Source organism: Saccopteryx leptura, chromosome 4 (genome assembly GCF_036850995.1).
Source record: "Saccopteryx leptura isolate mSacLep1 chromosome 4, mSacLep1_pri_phased_curated, whole genome shotgun sequence".
NCBI lineage: Eukaryota > Metazoa > Chordata > Mammalia > Chiroptera > Emballonuridae > Saccopteryx > Saccopteryx leptura.
The window spans coordinates 62,247,935-62,259,724 of record NC_089506.1 but is presented as its reverse complement, the minus strand read 5'-3'; the positions used below and the strand labels follow the sequence as shown (position 1 = coordinate 62,259,724).

At 35.7% G+C, this 11,790-nt stretch overlaps 1 non-coding gene across 1 annotated transcript; it reads left to right on the top strand.

The window, feature by feature from the left end:
• The first annotated feature begins 1,518 nt into the window (after positions 1 to 1,518).
• TRNAD-GUC (transfer RNA aspartic acid (anticodon GUC)) lies at positions 1,519 to 1,593 on the top strand. Its single transcript has one exon. It is a non-coding gene; the product is annotated as a tRNA-Asp (tRNA).
• Positions 1,594 to 11,790: the final 10,197 nt, after the last annotated feature.

Below are 11,790 nucleotides of genomic sequence, written 5' to 3'. Positions count from 1 at the left end.
CTCATAATACATTTGCTTACTGACTAAACTGCATTATCTTTTTGTTAATATGAGTGCAATAGGTTGCTTTAAAGTAATAATAATAATACATTTGCTTACTGACTACACTTCACCTTGAATTGTAAATTTCTTTATACAGTCACATGTTGGCAACCATATAGTTCTTATTTTGGATCACAGTCACGAGAGTTTTAAAACCAACAAACAAACCCAAACCCATTTCAGTGTTTTACTTTGTGAAAACAATTCACAAGACTCTCCAAACAATTCACACTGGAAATTCAGAATCACCTATTGCTATTAGCAACAAGAAAGAGCTTCTATAAGTTGACAGTGATTTCTGTAGTCTTTTAAGCTTTTTATTTTTACTCTTTTTTATCAAATTTATTGGGATGTTACTTCTCAGCCATAAGATAAAACAGAGCAGCTTTAATGGTCAGCTAAAACCTGCTTAGTCAACCAACCAATCAGGATTCACATGGCTATATATTATATTTCTTAAGGGTTTCAATGAGCAAGAGCCCTATAGATCAGTGGTCCCAACCTCTTCTGGGCCACGGACCGGTTTAATGTCAGAAAATATTTTCACGGTCCGGCCTTTAGAGAGGGATGGATAAATATATCACATGACTGAGACAAGCGTCAAGAGTGAGTCTTAGACGGATGTAACAGAGGGAATCTGGTCATTTTTTTAAAATAAAACATTGTTCAGACTTAAATATAAATAAAACAGAAATAATGTAAGTTATTTATTCTTCACTGTGGACCGGTACCAAATGGCCCACGGACTGGTGCCAGTCTGCAGCCCGGGGATTGGAGACCACTGCTATAGATGATTGAGAGAATCGTTGGGCACCAAAAGGTACAGCTAATGTGGACCCAGGCTCCTGTTCTTCACTGTGCTCAAGTTTTGAGCCCTGGGATTTTCAGCATTTTGCATAAAGATGGCTGGTGTGTAAGGAATAAATTTTTTTTCTTTTTTTTTCTTTTCTTGTATTTTTTTTTTCTGAAGCTGGAAACAGGGAGGCAGTCAGACTCCCGCCTGCGCCCGATCGGGATCCACCCAGCATGCCGGCCAGGAGGTGATGCTCTGCCCATCTGGGGTGTTGCACTATTGCAACCAGAGCCATTCTAGCACCAGAGGCAGAGGCCACAGAGCCATCCTCAGTGCCTGGGCCAACTTTGCTCCAATGGAGCCTCGGCTGCAGAAGGGGAAGAGAGAGAGAGAGAAAGGAGAGGGGGAGGGTTGGAGAAGCAGATGGACGCTTCTCCTGTGTGCCCTAGCTGGGAATCGAACCCGGGACTCCTGCACGCCAGGTCGACGCTCTACCACTGAGCCAACCAGCCAGGGCCTGGAATAAAATTTTTAACAGCAAAATAAAAAAAAAATAGTGATCCTTCAACTCAGGTGTTAAAAAATAGTAAGGAGGACCAGCCAGGGCCTGGAATAAAATTTTTAACAGCAAAATAAAAACAAATAGTGATCCTTCAACTCAGGTGTTAAAAAATAGTAAGGAGGCCCTGGCTGGTTGGCTCAGTGGTAGAGCATCTGCCTGTCGTGCAGAATCCCGGGTTCGATTCCCGGCCAGGGCACATAGGAGAAGCGCCCATCTGCTTCTCCACCCCTCCCCCTTTCCTTCCTCTCTGTCTCTCTCTTCCCCTCCCGCAGCTGAGGCTCCATTGGAGCAAAGATGGCCCGGGCGCTTGGGATGGCTCCTTGGCCTCTGCCCCAGGCGCTAGAGTGGCTCTGGTAGCAACAGAGTGAGGCCCCGGAGGGGCAGAGCATCGCCCCCTGGTGGGCAGAGCGTCGCCCCCTGGTGGGCGTGCCAAGTGGATCCCGGTCGGGGCACATGCGGGAGTCTGTCTGACTGTCTCTCCCCGTTTCCAGCTACAGAAAAAAAAAAAAAAAAAAGTAAGGAATAAGAGAAAACAGGCTTAGGGACTATGCCTAAATATTCCATATAAATATTGCCCCAGCATACGACCTTGATACACATGCATAGAGCAACATAAATAATTTATAAACATCTAAAACCCCAAAATGCAGTAAAATATGAATAATTGGAATTTCTACCTGCATAAAAAAACTGTTTATTAATTAACATGTGAATATATTTAAAATTATTTGAAATGACAGGCAATATATTTCATAATCTTTATATGAAAGTCACTCAACAAAGTCACTTTGCTGCTAAAAGATGTAAGTATTAGTACGATATAGTTGCTACCTGCCATCAAGAAAATTTTAGATTAGTGAGAAGAGTTTATTTGCATACATACGGAGTCTTGAGATATACAGCAAAAAAAAAAAAAAAAAAAAAAAAATCAGTGTTTTCATGGTTAACATTTATGATTAGTGCATTTTATTATGCTCTGATATTTGAAACTTGGTTACTTCATATAAGGAATATACATTTATCATTTCCACTCTCTGCTAGTATACCAGTGCATATTTGTGTGTGCATAAACTCCATCTCTACAGCTATGAGCTCAAAGTTATTCTACAGCTTGCTGTTTAAAGCAGTATCTGTTACATCAAAAGCACCGAAATTCTTCTTTGTGGAGTTTTATGGCGATACCCATGTTGATTCGTAATGAAATTAGACTATTTGACAGAGATGGTCAATAAGATTAAGGTCAGATACTGAGACATAATAAAATAAAATTTAGTTATTTGGAGTGGATACAAGCCATTTATAATTAATATTTTCACAAACTAAAGTGATTCATTAATTATTAAGAAATTTAATTTAGTCATACGATTATCTCATTGTATGTATTCTTTTTTAATTGAGAAAATATGCAATGCTGTTTTCAATATTAAATTATTAAAATTACAAGTTTATATCAGAAAAAACTGTGGAGTTGTATGCCTTAATTTATGTATAAAAAGATTGAGCCCTGGCCGGTTGGCTCAGTGGTAGAGCGTCAGCCTGGCGTGCAGGAGTCCCGGGTTTGATTCCCAGCCAGGGCACACAGGAGAAGCATCCATCTGCTTCTCCACCCCTCCCCCTCTCCGTTTTCTCTGTCTCTCTCTTCCCCTCCCGCAGCCGAGGCTCGATTAGAGCAAAGTTTGCCGGGGCATTGAAGATGGCTCCGTGGCCTCTGCCTCAGGCATTAAAATGGCTCTGGTCGCAACAGAGCAAAGCCCCAGATGGGCAGAGCATCGCCCCTGGTGGGCATGCCGGGTGGATCTGGGTCAGGTACATGCGGGGTCTGTCTGACTGCCTCCCTGTTTCCAACTTCAGAAAAATACAACAAAAAAAAAAAGAGAGAAAAAGAAAAAAGGATTGATATGATTTCTCCCTACAGAAACCATGTGAGTATTTTAATACTGACTTTTTAAGGTATATTATGCTTGCTTTGACTACTGGTTTATTAAATATAAAATAAAAATTAGTCAGTATTTTCTCCAAGAACACACACATTCTGTTGATTATATGTGACTTTGAAGGTCATAATCGTGGGCTTGAAAATTGTACATAACAAAAGTACTTCTTTAATAAGGCATTAAAAAATAAACAAATAATTCGAGATTAGTAAGATTGCTTAAAATATAAGCTCAGGGTGATAAAAAAATCATTCAAAATATACAAGCAAAATATATAAAAATAGCAATAAAACTATAACATTTCTGAAATATATTTGCACACATACTACAGCAGAGTAATAATTTGAATTAATGGTGTGGATATATAATGTTCTATATATATATATATAATAAACTAAAAAATTTACACTAAAGTTTAATATTTCTAGTAAGTTCAATTGGCTATATTGTGTTTTTTTTTATAAAATTAACCTTCAGTTTTATATCTACAGTATTCTAAACTTATTCTAAACTTATATAAAATGCATACTCATCATGAAGACAGTTATAAGAATTACTTTATAATTTCTCTAGTGTATCAAACTATATTCTACTTTCAAACCTAACTTCCCATACAATTTCATTACAATTTTGTATTATTTATGATGTTATAAACTCAAGATACAAAACTGTAGTTTCTCCTCTATTCTGTCCTCCAGGCCTTTTGGAACAATTTACATGCATGAGTTTTATAAAATTCATCATAGGAAGTGCGGTCTGGCAAGCATTCCTATTTTCTTATTCTGGTAGCCAAAAAGAGCTGGTGAAATCTGCAAGCCATCAACCACTTAATCAATGGCAGACAGTTGGTCCTATAAATCTATAACTAATAAGGTCAGCTGATAAGGAATGCAACTTGTCCTGAACAATATCTCTATTGAGGGGGTAAAAACCTCCACTACAGTCCTGTGCAGCCTTCTCCAACTCTTGGCTTTACAGCATAGACTCAAGCTATGTTGGTGCTTGTACCAACTGACAACGAAAACAATAATAATAGTTAACATTTATTAAGACACTTATTAAGAGCTTACAATATGCTGGGAAGTATGCTAAACCTTTTGTATAAATTATCTCATTTAATTTTCACAGCAAATGTAAGTATTATCTGATACAAGTAAATTAACCACTATCTTAAGTATTTACTGAAAGATAAAGTTGAGTGAGGGTCAAGGGAATGCTTATCCAAACCTCTGTTTTCAATCACTTTACTAGTCATGAATAAGTCCATTACACAGAGGGAAAAGCAGCAATGCAATCTAAAAAGACTCCGTATTTCTGTGTTTGAAAATATTAAATTAATCTATTTTAAATACAAATTATTGAATAAAAATGCAATGAAAAACATCTTACTTTAAGTCTATTATTTTCTAAACAATGATTTGAAGAAAAAGGCACCATATATTTCAGATTTTGCTCAGTTTCCTTAAAGTGCCTTTCCTGAATGCCATTTAGGGAAATACTTACATTTTTATTATGTCTTCAGTTAAAATGTTATCAAATTCACCAAAAAAGAAAAAACCAAAAAATGCAATATAAATTTCTTATAGTGCATTAGCTGGTATCAGAAATGTACAGATGCAAGTCCCTAATATGAATAAGGGTACCCTAAGAATGAACTAATTCAGTGGTTTTCAACCTTTTTATACTTGGGGACCAGTGAAGATAAAATAATTATTTCAGGAACAGCTACGGCAGAAATTACCCTGAACAAAAGTGAATTCCAGAAATATCATTGGGCCTATAATCTTCATACAACAGGTTAGTTAACTATTGCAGATTGTTCACAGACCAACAATTGAAAAACACTGATCTAACATGCAAAATGTGTATGTAACCAGAATTCTAGGATATATGCATCACGGACCAACTCTATTTATCCCCATAAAGTTAACCTTTTGGCTTGATTTTCACTGTCAATAAATACACATGGTAAGACTACAGCTTAATAGCTTACCTATATCTTACTTTGTATAAAGAAGTTCTTCAATAAACCAAGCTTTATCTGATTATCAATTCAGTAAATGAAGTTCTTATGCAAATGACATAGAATACTGCCATAGTGGCATGAAACTTGTGGTTGTTAGTGGTGTATTTTTATTTTATGCTTTTCAGAATAAGTCACTTTTGTAACATATAGCAGTAAGGAGTCAGAAAATTGAGAAATCAATCTAATTCTCCAAATAATCAATGGTGCACTTTCATTAAAATATTTATGCTGTCTTGGTCCTTTACATTAGGATGTAGAACTTCATGAACCCTACAAAGCCCTCACCATTTTTAAAATTTAATTAAATTAAGCTTCAATTTTTATTTACTTTTCATACCCACAATTGCAAACCCTCCTCAAAATTAACATTAAAATGCTTCTAATTGATTTTATTTTTAGATGTGATTAATTTTTTTCCTTATAAATCTTCAATAATAGATTTTGAGAACCAGATCTAAATATTTAGAAACTATTGGTCTGCTAAGTGACTCAACCATTATAAACTGATACATTTCCAAATGGGTTTCTCCATTCAACCATGTTGTATAGTTACCCCAAAATGAGCTAATCCGTTACCTCCATTTGGACCTTATCTAATCTATTACTGAAACAAAGATTTATAATCTACAGAATTTTTCAGATAATTTCTAAAAGTATATTAAACATTTTTAAAACATGGTTTCAATGTCTCAATGACTGTCTCGATAACATTGAGGGTATATGGCTAAACATTTTCAGCATTGCAATCATTTGACCTGAAAAGACCTGATAATAAATTGGGATAGACTGTCTAAACTTGTTTGCAAATGTAGCTTGCTTTTCTATTACTCTGCTCAGTTATACTACATATTTCAGAAGAAAAAAAAAATCAGTCTCTTCAAGCATAAATGGAACCACAAAATTCATATTCAGGCCTGCATTTCTTCAGTTATGCATGGTCTCACACACTCACTCTCACCCAACATTGCTTTTGCAGTTTGGTTTAATACTAGAATTTCTGTGATCCTAAATCTCATGCACGCTACTAGCAGGTGTCTGCAGGTGTTCGTCTTCAAGAAGTTCATTGACAGTTTATTGCCGCAAGCGTACCTTCCCTGGTGGTGAAAATTAGCTGCAAAAGTACTGCAGGCTAAGTAATGCTGGACAATGATGCTTCATCTGCTGCAAATAAATAATTATTTCCTATCAGGCAAGGATTATCATTTTTCTGTGATATCATTTTCTGTGGAAGATCTAGTTATCAAATTCTAGTTTCCACAGATATTGTCAGCGTACTGGAAGGATTGCAGCTGTACTATGAGTCTCATGGACATTTAACTTCTGACAGCTGTGAATGCTTCTTTGTAAATGCAGACATGGCTCTTTGACACAGTTTCTGGAAGAATACCAGGATGCATTCTCGAGTGCTGCTGCAGGCTCTCTGGGTGCATATTAGGAGAAGGTGGTCAGAAAAGTTATGAATTGCTTAAGTGGACAAGATACTTGTATTCTTTCTTTCTACACACATACTTATTTCAACATAGTCATAAACAGATGAATTGACAGTAAATGATGAATCTAATATTTAAAAAAAATAAAATATTTGAAGACTCATAATTATGTCAAATCATCCCATGTATTATTTTACTTACATTAAGGAAATAAATACTGACATACCAAAGCATTCAAATATTTTCTTTGAGTTTTATAGAGATACCCATGTTGTGTTTGTAATGGAATTAGACTATTTGACAGAGATGATCAATAAGGTTAAGGTCAGATACTAAAACATAATAAAATAAAATTTAGCTATTTGGAGTGGATGCAAATAATTTGTAATTAATGTTTTCACAAACTAAAGTGATTCATTAATTAAGAAATTTAATTTAGTCAAGCAATTTTCTCATTGTATGTATTTTTTAATTTATAAAATATGAAATGCTGTTTCAATATTAAATTATTAAAATTATAAGTTTGTATCACAAAAGGGATTGTATAACTAAACTTATATATGAAAAGATTAATATAATTTTTCCCTTACAGGAACCATTTGAGTATTTTAATATTGATTTTTTAAGTTATACAATGCTTGCCTTGACTACTGGTTTATTAAATATAAAATAAAGATTAGTCAAAAATTCAGAAATAGAAAAAAATTTTTTTTTAAGATTTTTCTATTTTAGATAAAAGTATGCTGTATACATTTAAGAGGTATTGTTTTATGAACCTTATATATTAGAGTTATTGTGTCAATAATTTCTGATAGTTAATAATGTCTTTGTTATCTTTAAGGTAGACCATTAAAGAGAGTTTATTTATAAATATACTTCACAATTAGTTTAAAATACACATTGTTACTATAGTAATTAAAATAGTAATATTACCATCCCTGGCCGGTTGGCTCAGCGGTAGAGCATCGGCCTAGCGTGCGGAGGACCAGGGTTCGATTCCCGGCCAAGGCACACAGGAGAAGCACCCATTTGCTTCTCCACCCCTCCGCCACGCCTTCCTCTCTGTCTCTCTCTTCCCCTCCCGCAGCCAAGGCTCCATTGGAGCAAAAATGGCCCGGGCGCTGGGGATGGCTCTGTGGCCTCTGCCTCAGGCGCTAGAGTGGCTCTGGTCGCAACATAGCGACGCCCAGGATGGGCAGAGCATCGCCCTCTGGTGGGCAGAGCGCCACCCCATGGTGGGCGTGCCAGGTGGATCCCGGTCGGGCGCATGCGAGAGTCTGTCTGACTGTTTCTCCCTGTTTCCAGCTTCAGAAAAATGCAAAAAGAAAAAAAAATAGTAATATTACCTAGTATTAGTAATTGGAGAGGAATTTTACGGTTGACTGTCTAAATACATTCACATTATAGAAATGACAAGCCACTTAGAAATTATCTTTATTGAAGCTAATCACTAGTAATTGATATACATTATTTTTACTTTCCTTTTTTTCTGGGAGAGAGACAGACAGAAACAGACAGGAAGGAAGAGAGACGAGAAACATGAACTTATTCTTGTGGCTGCTTAGTTGTTCATTGATTGTTTTCTCATGTGTGCTTTGGTGGGGGTAGGTGGGGCTACAGCTGAGCCAGTGATCCCTTGCTCAAGCCAGAGACCTTGGGGTCATGTCTATGATCCCATCCTTGAGCTGGTGACCCTGAGCTCAAGCTGGCGAGCTTGCGGCTGTATGAGCCCATGCATGGGGTTTCGAACCTGGGTCCCCAGCATCCCAGGCTGATGCTCTATCCACTGCACCAATGCCTGGTTAGGCTATTTTCACTTTTCTTTAAACTTACGTAAAAAGCCAAAAGTGTACATTTGTATTAGCATTGTGAAGTAAAACAACAAAACAAAACAAAAAAAGAATACTGAGAGCCCTGGTGATTTATATCATAGTCTAGATCTGCTATATACTCCCTGTATGGAATATGCAGTACTCCCAAACCACCTTGAAACTCGGTCTTTTTATTTGTAAGAAAAAGTAACACTTTAAACTTGTAATAATGACATGAAAGAAGGTGATACTCTAATAAAATAGTGAGCAAACAGTAAATTTTTATATATGTGTTGTATGTATGCATACAGTATATTTACCTTTGATTTTGATTATAAATGATGTATAAATTGCCTGCTGATGCTTATGTTAATTGTGGGTGGTAAATCACAATATTAATTTTAAAATCTCAACAAATAGATTCCTATTTTTTGGGAAAAATATCAGTTTAGTTTCCCTTCTCTCTATATACTTATAAATACTACCATTAAATTACTATATTGAAATACTTTTAAATATAAAAATACCTGGAAATAAATTTCTGATTATCTTCAAACCAGTAACTGGCAGTAATCATTGATCAAACCCTGTTTGCATAAAAGTCACTACTTGCACAATATAGCAATTAAAGGTGCAGATTAATTGTACAATGAATCATGACTCTTACACTACTTATTCAAAATCAAATTGGTTATTTATTAGGATATGTAAAATCAATTAAAATTGCATCAAGCATTGTAATATGTCATATCACAATAACTGCAAATGTAGTATTACTACAAAAGCTTCATTAGACTGATGCAATGTTTTTGAATACAAGATTAAAAATGCTTCATGTAAAAATCAACAGATCTGAGCTGTCAGAGACTTTTTTCCCAAAGAAGGTACACAATTCACAAATTAACATCTGATTATTAATATTTGTTTAAATGAAGATAACTTTACATTTCAGAATTAGGTAAATAATTTAAAGTCTACATTTTAAAAAATAATAATTATATATGTTTTTTCTTCAAGATTAAATTTAGTAGTTATTTTGTTATTAACCAGTTTGATAGTCATATGGTCCATTGGGGAAAAAAAACACAGTAATTTCTTTTTTTATTGAATTTATTGAGGTGACATTGGTTAGTAAAATTATATTCGTTTTGGATGTACAATTCTATAATACATCATCTGTGCATTGTATTGTGTGTTCATCACGCCAAGTCCAGTCTTCTTTCATCACCATTTGTTCCCCTTATACTTTCTTCTACTTTACTCCACCCTTCTTTCCATCTGAGAATCACCATTCTGTTATAGTGTTTATGAGGTGTTTGTTTGTTTGCTTAATACCTTCATCTTTTTAACCACCCCAAGCCCTCCCTCCTGACAGCTGTTAGTCTGTTTTCTATGAGTCTGTTTCTATTTTGTTTGTTAGTTTATTTTGTTCATTAGACTCCATATATGAGTGAAGTTATACGTCTTTCTCTAACTGGCTTATTTCACTTAGCATAATTTTCTCCAGATCCATCCATGTTGTCAAAAAGGGTAAGATTTCCTTCTTTTTCGTGGCTGAGTAGTATTCTACTATGTAACTTCTTTGTATATAATATATGTGAACTACCAATAAAGGAGTCTTCATAAACTTAAGTGCAAAATTAATACAAAGAAAGAGCTAAGAATGGTGCTGAGATCCCTGAGAGCTTCTCTACAGCTCTGGATCAGGTGGCTTCCTACTTATTTTGGAATTAACTCTTAAGAAATCAATGCTCTTTTTGAAGCTATATTGATTTTGTCCATGAAAGAGTATATTAGTGAAAATATAGATCAATTTTATTACTAATTTTAAGATACATTGATTAAAAAAATCTCAGAAATTATAATAATTGTTGTAAGTGGGACTGATTACCAAGCTGTTCCATATTTGTTTTAAATATATAAGTATAATTTCATTTAAACTAAGATTTATGCAGACCTTCATGGAAATTAGAGGCCATATTTACATTTTATAAATTCACCAATTATAATTTGCTGTCCAAACTGCCTACTCTAATCGTACAAAACACCACTAAATTTCAACATAGGGCTTTTGTATTCAAATAGATCAAATGCAAGAGTTCAAATGCATTTTTCTTATTAATAGGCTTCTTTGCACAAAAAAACCCTATTCTATATAATTCTAAATACCCATTTAAACTTTCTTTGCAGTTTTACTAAAAATACCACTGGGTGATCTGGAGAAAAGCACTTTAGAAAGCACTTCATGGCCCTGGCCAGCTGGCTCAGTGGTAGAGCATCGGCCTGGCGTGCAGGAGTCCCGGGTTCGATTCCCAGCCAGGGCACACAGGAGAAGCGCCCATCTGCTTCTCCACCCCTCCCCCTCTCCTTCCTCTCTGTCTCTCTCTACCCCTTCCGCAGACAAGGCTCCATTGGAGCAAAGATGGCCCAGGCATTGAGGATGGCTCTATGGCCTCTGCCTCAGGCACTAGACTGGCTCTGGTCGCAGCAGAGTGACGCCCCAGATGGGCAGAGCATCGCCCCTTGGTGGGCGTGCGGGGTGGATCCTGGTCGGGCGCATGCGGGAGTCTGTCTGACTGCCTCCCCGTTTCCAGCTTCAGAAAAAAAAACACAAAAAAAACACAAAAAAAACAGCACTTCATTGTGCATAAAAAAGGCATTTGTCCTCTAATTAAAGTCTATAGATAACAAAAATTATGTGCCTATCTACCTTCCTGCTTGATAAGGGTGTAACAAGAATGTAATAAAACTTTTTGAAATGACTGTAAAATTCCTTGAAATATTTTAAAAGAATAGAGAGCCTCACCAGATATAATTTTTAAAAAATTGACTAGAGTTCCTCAACAAAGTGTGAATCAGGCCCCTTGCCAATTGTTCTTATTTATTGAGAGCATCATAATCACCATCATCACTTATGAGTACAGCTGTTCATATTGATTGTATTTTCAAGGTATCCCCAAAATTGTAAAAAAAACATAGTTTGAGCCTCATAAGGATTTAAATTCTAGGTCTGCACTATCCAATACAGTAGCCACTAGCCACATGTGGCACATATGGCAATATAAATTTAAATAAATCCAAAATTTAAATTCTATTTCCTGTGTCATACCAGCCACAATTTAATTTTTCAATAGTTCTATGTGGCTGCTGGATATCAATTTTGGCAACACAGCTACAGATTACTTCCATCAT